Genomic DNA, 17,248 nt, shown 5'->3' on the forward strand with positions numbered 1-17,248 from the left:
TAACACTTGTTAATAAAATGTCAGCTTTGTAGCAGTCAGGCTTGTGTGCAGTTCTCAAACTGCATTTTCCATCAGCCTCATGGCTCAGGACTGTATACATGTGGTGGCACAGTTGCAAGAGGGGTAAAAACTTCAAAAAAAGCTTCCGTCTGTTCCTGCCATGTAACCAGGTCACAGTGCTACCCCCTGGGGAAAAAATCGTTTCCCCCAGTTACATTCCAACAAACAGTTGTTAGTTTCTTCATTGCTTAGGTGACCTCAGCTAAACCCAGAAATGCCAGGTTTTAAAGACTAAAAGATTGCCTAAACCTTCAATCCTTGAATCAATAGCAATGTAAGAAATAAGAGTAGCAGAGGAAAAAAAAAAGGGTGGAGCGGAGGGAAGGGGGAGAAGAAGCAGCAGAATGGCCAGCAGATGTTTCCTAAATAAGGTATAAACAAGGAAAATGAGCAGTCAGATTTTCCTTTAACTTTATAGTGCAGTTTACAAGTTCATTAAACAGGATTTCTGAGCAGGGCAGCCATTGCTGAAGGATTAAGTTGAAACATTCTTGATTTCCTGCTCAACTGACTCACTTGATAAGATGGTCTCTAATAGCATCATCAGCCAGCCACTGAATAGTTAACAAAACATTTGGATTGTATAAACTCCTGTCGTTTAGATGGTTCTTGACCTTTTACGTGTAGGTAATGATTACTTACATATCTGCAGGCATGCTGAAAGCTCTTTGTAATGTACGCAAGAAAAATAACACTGACATCATTCAAAACTGTCACTTTTTTAGTCTTTTAATACAGATATTATAGCTGTTTAGATTTTAATGATCTGTCTGTATAGTTGCCTAAAGCCATTTCTTTTCCATCTATTTACTGAAACCACATAAGCAATTCATGTGCTGTTTTAAAGATTTATCCAAGTTTAGGTATTGCCTGTGTTCCTCCTGGAAAGCTAGGTCTGGCGTTACTGTGATGTTTGGCTCTTGTCATACTGTAAAAAACAGTTTTGGTTATTCTACAGTGGGACTAATTTTTCTCGTGTTCTGTAGAAGATTTTTAGCTGCAGAAAATCTCTTGTTATCAATGAAAACTTTACAATAGACCTCAATGGATTTCTAATTGACTCAGTAATGCACTTTCATTACTGCACTAATACTAGACAGCTGGAAGTTGTCTAGTACGCATACAATTCTCATATAACCTATAATATGGAATAATCAGAATACTTTGAAATAATCATAAAGGGAAAATTGGCAAATGGCCTGTTCTGCATGGGGGCGGGGGGAAAATCGAACCTTTGAAAATCTATGTCATTGCACGAAACAATACAGGCCATTTGCAAAGTCTCTCTTCCACAAACTGACTTGAGAATGTCTGTACAAAGCCCTAATCATCTGAGATCACTAATATAGCTGCACTTTCATAACAAAATAAGAATGTTGGCTCTAATGTCTTTGTTAAAATAGAGATATTCCCATCTTTTTCCAAGCCCAATAGAACAGTCAAAATCAGCTCAAATTATTATCACCTCATATTAGATATGAGACTATTGTTAAATGGTGTATGCCAATGCTGTCTATATCACAATATAATAACTGTTTTCAATCACATGCTCTAAAACACTATAAATTAGTATTCCATAGCTGATTAGAGAATAGATTTTTGAAGAAATGCTTAAGAAATGCCTTAAGAAATATTTAACAGGACAGGATATATCTTTCTATCTTTGTATTCTTTGTGGAGCTGCTGTGTTCACTTAATGGAAATTGACCTAGAATCTCTGCAAATCCAACAGCAGCATTTGGTCTACAGTATGTAAACTCATTTGTTTTGTTTGTAAATCCTTTTCAATGCTCCTATGATCTTGAAAGACGTCATTTCTCCCTTTCAGTGTAAATACTTTTATGGTGTTGGCAGTCCCAGCATTTAAAAAAAATGTATTGAAATCTTGTGAGGAATTAGACTACAGGTCTCTTTAAAAAAACAGGTTCCATGACATTCAAAAATTAGCAAGCATTGCAAGCTACTTACACAACAAAATAAGTGCGATTTGACAATGTTATTGAACTCCATCATTTAGATTTTGTTACATATTATAACAAGAATGTTTTTTAGCTCCAGTGAGGATAAAGTCTGTGTGTGTTATTAATAAAAGCATCTTCCTTCTCAAAGCAAGATGGATCTGGATCAGCTAAGGTCTGTTTGTTTGGGTCTTTCCCCCTTATCCTCGCTTAACATAAGATAGTAGCTTCCAAATAATTTAGAAACTTTTTTTTAAATAGAGCATTTACTTGTTTACTTACTTATTTTTATGAGTCCTCCTGCTAACCAGAAATTTTTCATAGCCAGCAATATCTGAATGACTAATTTACTTGATAAAATACTTTCTAGTGGCATCAACATCAGTTGCAGGCCTAAATACAGAGAGGTAACTACTGCATGCACTGATCTTTTAGACAAATGCACATAAGGTATCCATGTTAGGTGATGTCTTCCATAGGATTAAGTGTTGTGGGATGGAACTGTGAATACAGCAAGGAATAAGATTATGTAACATGGACTAAGAAAGGCGATTCTTATAAATTCGCTGCTCTCTACAGATCTCACAACTGTATGGTAAATTAATGCTCACTGTCACTTCTTTCAATCAGCAGAAGCCAAGCAAATAAAATAAGCTGTCACATTTTTAGTTCTTTTCAGAGGGAAACTGAAAATATTTCTCAAGCTAATAAACTTGAGTCTAGGACTGCTGGTATGTGCTTGACTTTTTCAAACAGTATACTTCAAAGCGTAGAAGCTAGATAAGCTAACAGCTCATTCAGTGAAGTTATTGTGTCGAAGGAAGCATGTCTATCAAATGCTTGCTTTACAAATTTGAATAGATGTTGTTGTTCTCAGTAATGTCACCCACTCTGTGGCTGCAGGCATTGTTTGAACAGAGGGAATGTGAAGCATTTTTTATATTTTATTCAGGGGTTCTTCTTTGCAGGGAAATCAGCCATTCTTTCTCTGGATCTTTGTTATCAAAATGATGATGGAAGCAGTGCTGGGGAGACTAAGTAGATAGATGGCAAAGGTGCTGAAGTTCAAGCTGATCATTTAGCTGTATGGTCCTCAGAGCAGATGAATCCAAGTGTAAGAAAAGAAAGATACCATGACAATTAAATGTTGCTTCTCGTTTTCAGAGAAACTGGGTCAGAAGGCAATATTAACATTGTTGGGGACTACTAAGGAATACATCTTTGTTTTTGTTGTCTACCAGCTGTAAGTACACATCACACAGTGGCTGACTTCTGTTTCTCCATGATATGCTAGGTCAGTGTGCTACAGACATCTGCACATGCTGCAATCCGATTGTAAGATGAACACCAACAGCCCAAATGCATTCCTTGTCTCAGTTACACCAATACAATCTGGCCCCTTGTGTTTATTTCAGCACTGAGTGAATTCTTTTGGTTATTTATAGATCCTTCTGAGATTGTGTCAGTAGGGTGAGAGTGAAGCTGCATTAGCAGCTGGAGTACTCCAGAGAGGTCTGTTGGCTGGCACTTGTCCACTGGCTGTGTAAAAGTCATGGCAGAGAAGTGGCCTTGCATCTTTGCTACCATGGAGCAGATGCTCTGTGGACTTCGGGCCAGCAGTGAGACACCTCAGCCACAGACTGGAAGAAGGACTATGACTCATGGTTCTGCTTTTTCTGCCCTGACTCTCCAGGAGGGAAGTAATCTCTTTCTCTGATATGTATGAATCAGAGGTAGTATTTTTTTCCTGGTGTTCTTGAGAAAGGCGTTGGGAAGGAAATAGCAAATTATATGTAATGGGCAGGACTTTGCTTTGTCCAGAGAAAGTCAAAGGACAAGACATTGGTTGCTTTACACAGCTGCAGAACCTGTTATTGCTCCCTTATCTGACTTGCCTGAAAAGCTGTATAGCTCTCTGCTTCTTCATGTATCTGCACTGACAAATACCTTTAACAGACTGTACTGGGTTTCTGTCAATGCCTTCAATCCTCCATGGCTCCATTAGAGTTGCTCAGGGAGTCTCAAAAATGGCTAAGGAAATTAGATGGACAGGAACTGAGTGGAAGCTTTCTAGGGAACGAAAGGATAGAAAAGTAATTTTGTAGGTTGGCTGAGCTCTTGATGAGATGTTTAACGCTGCTGCGATTTAATTGTATTGCTAATGGTGCATTAGGGTTTTTGAGCATTTTGGTAGGAGTCTCTTGGTTATTATTTAAATTGAAGGGAATAAAACACAATAGGTGTCATTAAAAATCTCTGTCTTTATTTTGGAGAGATTTAGTAGCACTTTGTGTGTATCTGGTAAGAGACATTGCTCCTGATTCTTATTTTCATCAATACTTCTTTACACACTTTGGCCAGGTAAAAGACTCATGATGTTGTCATAAATTATTTATATTCTTCCTTTCCGCTCTTGACAGGACTTTGCTCAGGCACAGTGCCATACTATACTGCTTTTGAACAAGCCACAGCTGTGCTTCCAATTCAGGCACTAGCTCAGGGAATATGTGTTTGTGTGCCTTGGCCCATGGGATAAATCAAACAAGACCTATCATTTCGACCAGGTGAATATTTTGGTCTATATCTTGGACGAGCTTGTCTTTGTTAGAGACACCACTGTGTTTTTTAGCCTATCTTTTATTAATTAATGAAGGGCCAAATAGCAAAGATGGGGGTCTCAGAAAGGGGAAGCAGATAATACCCATGCTATTTGCTAAGGATGTGCCACTCTGCTGCACGGGAACGTACAACAACACAGTCATTGAGTGAAGGTGCTTAATCCTTTAATTCCTGTAACATAAAATGATCTCCTAGAATTTTTCTCTTCAGATTACTTGATGTAATTTCTATGAGTTTGTGTAAGAATATATTTTATATACAAAGACAAACCCTCATGTGAGGTCAAAAACTTACCGAGGATAAATTCCTTTGGGTGAACTTTGAGTTTTATTGTGTTTTTCAGTATGATTTCAATAATGGCTTCTTTTCTGTTGCTTTGCTTTGCATTTCACTTTCCTTGTCTCTGTAATGTTATTTTGTGTTTCTGAAACATCTCTCAACTGCTCCATGGCCACATGTGTTTCAAAGGAGACTGCAGTAGTGCCTAAAAGATGTTCTACTGATCTCTTAACCCATACATTTTTATCCTCTCCGAGGAAAGTCATTTCTAGATGACAACACACTCATTTATTTTGGTTGCATGTAGATGACCTCTACCTCTGTTGTCATTTGAGTGTTAAATTTCAAGCTATTACATTATGGTTTCCTGGCTACAGAACTGGGCAACCTTATTAGTTCTTCTTGCAGTGCTAGAAGAGTGTATCAAATCCATTACTGAAATAATGCTGTGTAATTGTGAGCCCAAAAGACAGAAAAAACTTCAATCACAACTTTTTCAGCTGGCGTAGTTGAGTGCTTGTTTAATTGCACGAATAAAAAGGCAGTGCTGCAACTTGCTTTAACTCAAGCCTGAGTTAAAAGATCGTCAGGAATAAGTACTCCTGGAATATTACTGGACTACTGGAGTGATTACTATCTCAGTACTACTGTCAATAACAACATATTACTTCTGCATATTGCTTAACTATTTTCATTGTAGCAAGATGACCACCACTATTAGTAGCCTTTTGGGCAAGGGAATAAGCTTTTAGATACAAGAAAAGGTATGAAGTGAAATGTGTATTCATGTTTCCTTTTAATTTGGAAGGGGGGAAAAATCTATTTTTTTAAAATATGTGCTTTAAAACAAAGGACAGTCTCTGCATTGGTTTCTTCATTTAGCACTGTGCCTGATTTAAGACCTTTTTTCTTTCAGGATTCAAAGCAGAGAGCTGGCCTGAGGAATCTGAAGGGCTTTCAACCACAAAAACCACTGTATATTTATCAAAACCAATAATTTTTCACATAAGATTCCTAAAAGACAGAGGACTCATCCTAATAATGTTCATACTTAATTGCCTCAGGGGACACCATCAACAGAAAATACTCTTTGCGTCTGACAATGAAAGGTAATTATTACCAATTAAATTAAAGCTTCTATCTCAAATACATAGGAAAAAAAACTAGAGATGGTCTTCAGCATTGTAGTTTCAGTTTCTGTTATTTTGTTTCCCTATTTCACTGCAGTTGCTATGTCAGCATAACAGTCCTATGGTGATATGAGGATATGGAATAGAAACTTGGAACCTACTTATTTGTAGCAGATTTGTGGGTTTGGACTAACTAGTTTGGTAATTTTTGTTTAGACAGTAGCAAGAAACTGCTTCATGGGAAGCTTTAACATTGGTAAATATTTTTAAGCACAGAAACATTTTTCTGTGTCTTTGCCCTGGTTAGTCTCTGATGTTACAAACAGTTTTCCACCACTTTCCTGAGAAGATTGTTTCACAGCCCGAAACTTTGATTAGAGAGTTTTATAATTTATTGTTTGCATTTTGATATTAACTCTTTTCATTGCTGACTTCTGAGGAAAACAAGGATCTGGTCGTTAAGTGGGGATACACATCACATAATTTAGAAGTCTGCCGCATAAATGTCTGCAGCTGGGTGGGTGGGTGAGTTCCATTTAACTGGCAGAGGCATTTTCAGAGTGTACTCCCTCATACATATTTTAGGTGTTTAGTTCAGGAAAAGATGTGTGCCATCCTATGACCCACTGACTATGTTTACTAGATACCCATTGAATCTATTAAGCCTGGGAAACTGGACTCTATGTCCTGAACTGTAGAAGTCTAATGAGTCTTATCCAGAAAAGTACGTGCAAATCACAGAGATGGTGAGAACAACCTGCAAGGGTATTATGTGATATTAATTTGCAAAGTATATAGGCCCATGATTGGTCCATTTGGCTGTTCCAGACTGCTGGCCAGTGAGAAAGAAAGGACAAGCATAGCTGGAGCAAAATGCTCACGTGGATGCTGGGATATCAGAGAGAGATGAGATCCTACAAAAATTATGTTAATTCATGATGCAGGTAATTCTCCATCGCAGGAAAACTTTTTGAGACCTCTGTATTATGTGAGATGATAAGCAGGTATCTGCTGGCAGGAGAATACTGAATTAGGGACTCATAAGAAAAAATCATTTGGAAAACAAAAAACGTGAGTTGGAATAATGAAAAAAAATTAGAAGTTGACATGCAGACAAAAATACACTGAAAATAAGACTGAGTAAAGTGAACTAAGATTTTGTTAACGCCCTTGGAAAATCTGGGTGAAATTGGGTTCCCGCTGGAGCAGACACTGGATGAGCCTTACATATGAGACATCTCAAATAATTTGAAAATAGATATTTTGCTCAGTTTACAAAATAATTTTTCCATGTTAAAATTTTTCCGTGTACATTGACTGGGCTCAAGACAAAGACAATGCTCTATGGGGATTATTCAGTAGATAATCTTCATACTAAATAGTTATTTCTCTTTCCCTTCCTTGTTTTTTTCCCTCTGTGTGATTATTTCATCTGGTTCTTGCCCTCAGCTACCTGTCTATAATTATTACAAAGATTATTCAGGAATGTGTTTGTTGGAAGTAAGAACAGGAGCATCACCACAGCTCAACAGTGACATCTTGATCCATAAGTCAGTGACTACCAAAAAGGACATCTCAGACAGTCATTCATTCATTCCTGAGACATCCACTGAGTTGCTTTCTGGTACAGTAATACTATAAAAAATGCTAGCTGCAAAAATGCTAGTTTCTATCACAGTGTGTTAAATCAAGTGGAATAAAGAACTGCAGGAGTTCTGGAGCACCCATTTTCAAGATTGTTTTGGATCAATCGCCCTGTGTAGCTCAAGCTTGTTTCTTCAGTATGAAGAAACCTACACAGTTACAACTGATCCCAAGTAACAATAAGAAAAATAAGGAAATAGGGACATATTTTCTTTTCAGAACTGTAGTTCTCTGAGAATTCAGTAAGAATCAATAAAGTGCAAAGTCAGAAAGCAGCTTTTGTATCTGACAATTTATTCAACAGACAAAAGAACTAAAACTGTGTCCATTTAGCAGTGTTTAAACATACAGATCAGAAAATTCTGATGCAACCAAGTTTTAATGATACAAAATCTACCAGTGGATGTGTTGGTATATAAATGTGTTCCAAATCACATGGTTTGAATGAGAAAAGTTTTGTTTAAGGAAATTCAAATTCAACCAAATCAGATTTAAGTGACTCAGATTTCTAATTTTCACACACCTTTCTGATGATTTGATACAACTCTGTTGACGTCAATGATAATCTCCAATTAAACCCTATGGGAAAGTATATAGTAGTAACTGAATTTTCTATAATCAGATTTCTATCTATAAAATTAAGGCTGAGCTCCCTTTAGATAAAATACAGAACTACATGTAAATATGTACCAAAAAGATTTAAGATTAAATACATGCACATTTTACAGTAGAAAAAGGAAATTCAGTACCTAGTTGATATGATGTGATGGATTAATTCCTTACAGCCTGGCAGCGTGTAAGGATGCCACTTATGGCATGTAATAGGCAAGGAGAAGGTATATTCTATATTTAGCTGATAAACACTTTTAACACTGTTTATAGAGAGAAGTTTAACTGCAAAAATGAACTCAGTTAGCCAATAGAGCAAACAATAATTTTTAACACAAGATGTAACACAAGATTCTTATAACCTGGACAGGTTCAGATGATACTGGCGAGATGTGCATTTGTTTATAATAAATCTTTCCTTTTGATCTCCAGCCTGCCAGTATCAATCTCTCCTGATCCAAGGAAGCCCCATGTTTTAGTCAGAGCTTAAATTAAGAATGTTGGAACCACATAGTAGTAATGATCCTGGTAATCGCTAGGAATCTGGAAACAATTGCAGTTCCTGTTGAACGTATATATGTATGTTCAAAAAATTCAAATAAAGAGATTCTGTTAATAACACTAGTTTAATCTACAGATTTGTGAATTCCAAGGATTCTTGCATGGTGTTTGCTTTGGAATAGTTTTGTGAAAGTTCTTTTGCTACTGGATAAATGAAATGGTGGTTATGGGGTGCCAGGACTGAAGCCCAAAGTCATGAGCAACATTTCCATTGACTCCCTTGGATGATAAATCTAAGACTCTTCAGAATCTTTACCAATGTCTTTAGGCTGCTGCTGATGTGAATTTCCTCCTCCTATTTTTCTTTTTTCTTATATTTCTAGGCTGCTCCCTTTCTTAGATTGAATTTTGTCTACTGCAACAGAGTTCTGAACTTCAGTATGAAACATATTAGAGGAATAAGCCATAAACGACTCTGCAGTTCCCAACTGGGTGTCCATAAGGTGCCCTCACATAAAAGCATAGAACAAGAAAATAACTGCAGTAAAATAATAAAAGATCTATTTCACTACTTATGCCATAAAACCAAAACTAATGTCTGGCTCTAGCAGACGTGCCATATTCTTTTAAATGGCTGAAAGGACAGGAGCTGCTAGTAACGATTAATTTCTGTAGTGGGTAGAAGGGAGATCTCAAGGGAAGCTTGTTTTAGCCTATTAGTCCTCTTTGCATCCATTGATCTCCATTTCCCTTGAGGCCTGCAGGTGAGTATTTTGCTTCCTCTTGAAGCTGGTAATGCCAGGAGTTTTGTCTCCAGCTTCTTCTTTCTTCTCCCTCAAAAATTTAGTTCACATGGGTGGGACTTGTTATGCTGGGTCCCTACCCAATAAATCTCCCCAGACTTGATGCTGGAACTAGAGGTATACTGAGTATGTACAGGACAAGATCCCAAACAGCTATAAGTCTTGTTTATGGCCGTAAATGGGGTTATCCTGGTGAACATCTATCTATTAAAGAAAGCCAAATGTGTGGTAACTGAGGTGCTTCTTAACTAATACTACTGGTAAACCAGCCTCTTACACTATATAACTGACTGGGAGATAATTTGCCACTATTTCTTCCTGGCTTTTCTTCGAACCAAGGGGTAGAATGAAAAGCTCTTTTTACCTAATTTTTCAGCCCTTTCTTTGAATTTGGTGAGTGTCTTGACAAGCTCTACAAGCTAGGACATGGAATGGTCTTGGTGTTTGGATCACCGGGAAGGTCAGGAGTAGCACTATTTGTATCCATTACTGATGGCATGTGCAAACTCATGAATGATTAATCTCAGAAGTGCTTAAGTATGCTCCATAAGTTCCTCTCAGGTTTGTCTCCCACATCCATGAGGACTTGCAGTTTTAACCTCCATATCATCAATTCCTTGCTATTTCTCTGTCTCAACTGTCTTTCCTTTAAAACCGCTACAGCCTTGAATTAGGCCATTATTTCATCCCTTAAAATCAGTTTCCATTTACCCAGTTCACCACGTTCTGAAACCACAGTAACTCATGATTGCTGGGGCCAGAGGGGAATTGCCTGAGAGATGTGTAATGCACTGAGCTAACGTGTAAGGCTAAAGTATAAAATTTAAGTTATAAATGAAAGTGACAAGCAAAATTTTTCTCCACTTAGCTTTATTAATGATGCAATATTTTATTGCCTGTGGCTAAAAGTATTTATTGTCATTGTGTTTAGCTGTAATTTGGTTTCATAATTCAGTGTGCTTTTTACATTTTTTTTTCCATTTTTTCCCCAATATCCCTTTGTTTCCATGCAGATTGTTGTCATAGAGTGTTCATGTAGTAAGTGTGTGGTCTTCTGGGAACAAATATATGCAGATTGGCATTAATCTGAAGAAGCAAAGGCTTAACTGTGGGCTTATTTTTAAGCATGCGAGTATGTGGCTACACAGAGTGTCCTTCTAGGGTCACTAATAAAACTGCATGTGTTTTTTTGGTTGTAGGCAGAAACTTGTATCTGGCAACATCAACCAGCAATGTCTTCAACATTTATTTAATTACACAGAAAGTCCCACTGAGAGCAAAGGGAATATTTGTGTGCTTTAAATTAAGTATCTGGTGGGTCACAAGCAGTGGCATCTTGCAGAATCAGGACTTGAATTTGTATATCATATATTAGAGTGTGTTCAGAGAAAGATAATGAGAGTGACCACAGACAAGAAAAAACTTCCAAGAGGAGAGTTTGAAAAGATTAAATGATTTGGTTTATAAAGGAGAGGAATAAAAGCAAACGTATCAAAAGTATGTGAAAACAGTGACTGCTATTTAAATGGAAGAATGAGAATGTCCCTTTTCTCTCATAAATAGTATAACAACAAGGAAAATAAAAAGCAAGCTGGAAACCATTACAAGGAAACACTTGTTCTACAGCGTGTAGTTAGGCAATAGAATTCATTCTTAGAGTAAATGAGACTGCTGAAGATTCCTAGTGAGGCTGAATATTCCCATGGATAAGAGCGGTACCTGGAGTTATAACAAATGGTATGCAAGCAATGTAATAATATTTATTGAAATGGCCATTAAACCTTGTGCTCCAGGGCTCAATGTAACCTAAATGGGACTAGTGCTGCTGTACAAAAGCAGATGATATCTGACAGAAAGGGCAAATTATATCATACCTGTTTGATAGGAGGGTCTTCTGCCATCTTCTCAGTTATCTGCAGTCTCAAAGACAGCATTAATGCTTAGATAGAGCTAGAGTCTTTTCTTCTGTAGGTTAACCTAGTATAATCGTTCCACTTCTATGTATCTAATATACTTTAAAAGGTATAGATTGAACATTCAGTGTACTGTCTGTTGGTAGCTTTGTGTAGTATTGCTAGTTCAATAGACTGTGCATTTGAGAGTTTTCTTCAATCTGTGTTAAAAAAAGGGAAAAGGAGGTAAAAGAGACATTGGAACTTCATTTTTTTGGGGGTTGTTTTTTTAATTGGTTTGTTGCTTTTTTTTAAAATTAATTGGAATAAACCCCCTTGATGATTAGGTCTTTTCATTGCAGCATTTTTCAGCATAAGTGACCCTATCATCGAATATGTTTCTGTTCTGTCACCTGTTTTTATTGATTTTAATATTCTTTTTTTTAAGATGAAAAACCTTTAGAGTACTTTCAAATCAAGGATCTTCATAGAGGAGTTTCTACACTCTTTGGCTATCTTTCATCTTTATTACCATAATTCTAAAGAGAGTAGAGAAGGATGATGGTCTTGATGAAATCCATAATGACCACAACAGAGCAGAAGAAGCATCATGAAACGCCTCTTTGTGCTGTAAGTACATGGACAGCATAAATAAGAATGTGGTCTCACAGTACTGATTTTTGCTGAACCTCTCATCCTCAAAATCATGTGGCTTTTCAAAGCTGATTCAAGGTGGGCACCTAAAATTCCCAATTTGCCAGCAATGCCAGTTATGTGTATTTCTTTGCCTTGTTGTGCAGCTTCAAGTGTGGATTACAGAAGTTAACATCTTGGTGGGCACTGGCATGTTTACAGCAAATTGGTTGTTTCACTTCTCGCTTCTGTTATATGCACATCTTAATTTTTTAATGTAATATTTCTACTTAATTACAGGAAATGTCACTTACTATACTGATGGTAAAATGAACACAGGCAATGTAAATGACATTGTACATTTTTACAATGAGAGGGAAAATGATTAATTATGAGACAGAATAAATTACTCATACATGAAATGCTTCTAAGAGGTGTAAGAGGTGGAGGTAGGAGGTGCTTCCAGTTTAATCCCTTCTGTAGAGGAAATTAGCGTCAAAGTATTTAAGACACTAAAGAGCAGAAATAGTCTTCGTGGCCTAGAAGGGCATATAATGGTACCTAACCTTTATAGACATACAACGTATCATCTTGAAGTTTATTCACTGTAAGGATCACTTCATTCATCACTCCAAGTATGTTGTAGCGTCATAGCATATTCCTTTACAAATTCTATTAGAAAGCATGAATTCAGTCATGGCTAGTATAAACCAGCTGGAGCATGCTTGCAGGAGAGGTCACACACATAAGATGAATCACAATGAATTTAATGAAGTAGAAGCTGCAAATTGATGACTTTAGGTCAGCCATGGAAAATTTCTGGAAACTTGATCTTAACTTGTAAAGAGGCTATAGGTCTATACATTATTTCTGTTCATTGTCCAGAGATTTAAGCTATAGCGGTCCCTGTGGATGAACACTGTTCACCCAGTAATAAGGTCAGATTTCTAAAGAAGTTCGTGTACTTCAGCCTTACTCTGCCTAACCTAGGTTTAGTCTTTCTTGCTTTGCTTTCACATATAAGTATTTAATGCTTTCTATCAAGATGGAGTTGGTATTCTAAGGGAGTTGAGAAAGAAATTGCTAGAGGAACAGTGTTTTAGGAGGGGAAAAATATATTTATTTGCATGAAGAGGACCCTTTTCTCCCATGAACCCTTGAAGCAGAATGCAGCATAAAGCTAACATGTCATCGCCAAGAGTTCACGACAAATAGTTCAACAAAAGCTTTCAACATTTCCCTTTCAGCTTAAATGCAGCTCTTCCTCAGGCTGAGGGGCCAGCAAAAATTAAAGCATCATTTGTTCTGGAGGGTAGGAAAAAAGGAGAGGGAAGGGGAGTTGGATCAGCAGAGGGTCACATTTTTGGGCCTGGTAGAAATGGGACAGCCAAGTAGTAGAAGGAGACAGGGAGAAGATTGGAGGATATTGAGGCTGGTTATTAGATACTCAAGAGTGGGGATAGCCTTTTCTTGTATTTATCTTTGGTGAACTTTGTTAATAGAAATAATTTTCATTCTAACATGGAGTGTAAAGAGGTTTTAAAAACCCTGCATTTGCCACAGAACAGATGGGGTTTTTTGGTTTTTTTTTCTCCCAGAGAGCCGTACTGGCAACCAGCATTGCACAGGCATCTCTTCACATTCCTCCCTCTGCTACATCCCTCAAGGTATATACACACACACATATATATACACACACACATATATACACAGACACACTTAGAGGATTCAAAATGCTGCTAACTCTCCTGGCGTCACAAAGCCAGTAGAAATAAGCATAAGTCACTAATAAATGTTACATCCCAAAGCTACAGCATGAAGAAAGATGGCCTCTTTCCCAGAAGCTGTGCACTGAATATTTAAATTTGTTTGCAAACCAGCACTGAATGCTGTGTTGTCAGCCAGTGCACGTAGCTAAGTGCAAGTGGTGCAGACTGCAGTTAATTAGTAAGTTTGCTTTGCTAGACTGTGACTATACCAACTTTCTTCTCATAAAATACCTTTCATGTACAGAGCTGGAAACAAAATGTTCCTCAAAGAACAAGAAAAAAGTTCTGTCCACATGTTTAACTCTTCTCCAGAGTGTCACCAATTCACAACCTCCTAAATAAAACCAAATCAGTGTTAGTGTGAACATGCAAGGGGTTTTGAATGTCCTTATCACATCTCACTATTATCTAAAGACTTCCTCGTGAGTATACATTTTCTCTGGTATGCTTAGTGCCTTCTTCTTGTACAAAGTCTCTTCCACACGCAGTTATACATACACTGAGTGTCTCAAGTGGTTGGTGTAATGTGTAAATTTTTTATTGTTGTCCATTATGTAGACAATTTGAGTTTTAAAAAATAATTTTATAGAGTTAAAATAACAGGAAAATGCTATTTAATCATAGATACGATTTGGCAACCAAGTCTAGTCCTTGAATATAAATGGCTAAATATATTTGTGTTATTTGAAATATTAATTAATTTATTTTTTACGTGAGGCAATGGCACAAAAGTGGAAGGGCAGAAGTCAGGGATCATGCCTGATATATTATCTTTTTTTCCCCTCATTCATGGGGATTTATTTTGAAACCCAACCTGCTCAGGACTTTGGAAGGGTTCTTTTGCCTGCAGTTTAAATCCCTTGGTCCTAGTTTGCTTTTCTCATATATACCAGAATAAATGGTATTCCACTTTGTTGAAGTCAGTGGAAATCCAGAGAGGTAAAACCAATAGAAAAAAAATTAAACCTTTTAAAGCAAACTTACCACAGTACGTTTGTAAAGGTGAAATTAGTTTAGTCTGTTGATCACTTGTCAAAGTCTGACATTATATAAAGCATTAGCAGCTGGAGTCTATTGTTCAGACAAGGATAATCAGCAAATCCAAGTTTATAAATTGTTGACTGGAAACAATGGTGTAGAGATAACCCTGGAGATGTCGTGAAAGACTTCACTGGAGTTTATTTGCATTGCAATTTTGCTGGAAGTCACAGAGGCTTGGCTTCCTACCTACTTACTGCCATTTATTTTTGATATGCCCCAAAGCATCCATGACACTTATTAAAATAGAACGGTGTCTAGGCAGCCAGCAACGCTACTGTATCTTGTTTCAGCTGTTACTCTATTTTAAGAAGTTCCAAAGAGGTTCAGTGTACATTTTCAAACCTACTGTGTCTGTTGATTCATGTAGCTTGTGCAACCTTCGACCTAGATCAAAATTTCCAATATTTAAGAAGGGAATTTGCGTAGCTTCCAGTGTCCATTTAGTGTTCTGGTTCAGCAAGCTATTATTCTCATTTATAGAATTTTCTGTATAATTTTTTGTACAACCTACAGGTTATATTTGCTTGTAATCTAAAAAATTCCACCTCACTAATCCATATTATGCACCTGTATTTATCTGTGCCGTATCTTTATATGCCTTTGTTCAAAATGTGCTTTTTTTTTTTTTTTTTGCATAGTGTCATTTACACTATATATGTATGAATTTCCTCTTCTAATTTTTTATGGCAAATTCTTTCTGCAATTTCTGGATGTGAGCCAGCCACGTTAGAGTGAAAATTGGAGCTATTCTCCCCTCAAGCCTGCCAATATTCTCACAACGGGGAATATTAGTTTATAAATTACCCCAGGGAGAAATGCCAGTCACAGAAAGCTCAGGAGATCCACAGGAGCCAAATCACACCTTTCTGATATTTCACTGCTGTGAGCGTTCACATTCAAATGTAAACAATGTTTACATTTAAAGCTGCATCCAGCATTATGAAAGAACACTCTGCCTCATGCATCTTGGTGAAATAGTTCTGTCTGAAATGTCTGTTTCTTATGGACTGCCTTATATTGTATTTTATTGGGGGAAAAATTCTTGTGGGAAATAAGCCAAACTGCCTAATTATTCCTGACATATTACCTATCAGAATATTACCGTTAGCAGGGGAACAAAAGGCCAGCTTCTCTTATGAAGTTTGTTCTCGTTGCTGGTAATTTAGTTTGCTTCTCCCAAAGAAGCAGAGTTTTGAACTGATGAGCATTTTGAGATGATGAGTCTCTGTCTCAGAAGCTGAAAGTATGATAATGCCATGACGCGGAGGATGCAAGTCAGATAGCATAGTCTGTAATGAGATACATAAAAGGACAGTGAATTATCTCCTCAAAAGTAAAGGCTATCAGACTGGAAGGGTACTTTTCCAGGTTGTTTCAGTCAGCATATCACTGCATGAACCACTGCAGTTACACCAGCTGTGAAATCTTCCCTCAAAGAACTAATTGTTTGATGACAATTGTGTCGCCAATTTCTGAGTCTTGTTTAATACTTCATACTTCCTGTCTGCAGTGCTGTTACTGGATGTTGCATGATTACGCCGTTTATGGCTCTGTCTTCTTCTCAGTGAATATGCTGGAAAAGCAGTTTCTCACTTAAAAGGTTCAGGCTCACTGTCTATCGCAAATGTCCTGGACACTTCACAGACAAAAAAAATGGCACACAGCCCGTGACCCAAAGGCCTGGAGTTGTAATTAGATTTTGAATTAGAGGAGAAGATACAAACTCGTACATTTGCATTAAATTTGTTTGTCAGAGGTTACCTAAGTGTTTAGTACTTTCTGGCCTAGACTACCTCAGAGTGAATGTAAAATTTAAACTCAGCTAACCTTTGCTTATTTATGCCTATGTAGTTTGTTGTTCTGAATTTCTTTATATACAGAATGCAACTGAAATGTAATTGCTACTGGAGAGGAATCACACCAGCCAAACCCCTTCCAGTGTCTCATGGGCCACACAACAGGGGGTAACATCCTTTAAACCTCAGTGGGGAAAAGGCATAGAAACAATTGTCCTGCAAGGAGCAGGGAGTTGGCCTCGGTGATCCTCATAGGACCCTTCCAATTTGAGATATTCTATGAATACTGGGGACAGTGGACCAAGGCAGGTTTGTGGCCCTCTGTGGAACAAAAAGTGCTGACAGGAGGGAAAAGACACCATGAGAAACAAGATTTGTCAAATAGAAAGGCAAAGAATTAGGTTGTGAGTTGAAGATAATGTCAGGAAGAGTTAAAGTTGACTGGACAAAGTGTTTAAGGGTGGGAGGGGGTATTATCAGGCATCTGTGTAAGGGTGATGTTCTTAGACTGGAC

The sequence above is a fragment of the Phalacrocorax aristotelis genome, chromosome 2 (assembly GCF_949628215.1).
Source record: "Phalacrocorax aristotelis chromosome 2, bGulAri2.1, whole genome shotgun sequence".
Lineage (NCBI taxonomy): Eukaryota > Metazoa > Chordata > Aves > Suliformes > Phalacrocoracidae > Phalacrocorax > Phalacrocorax aristotelis.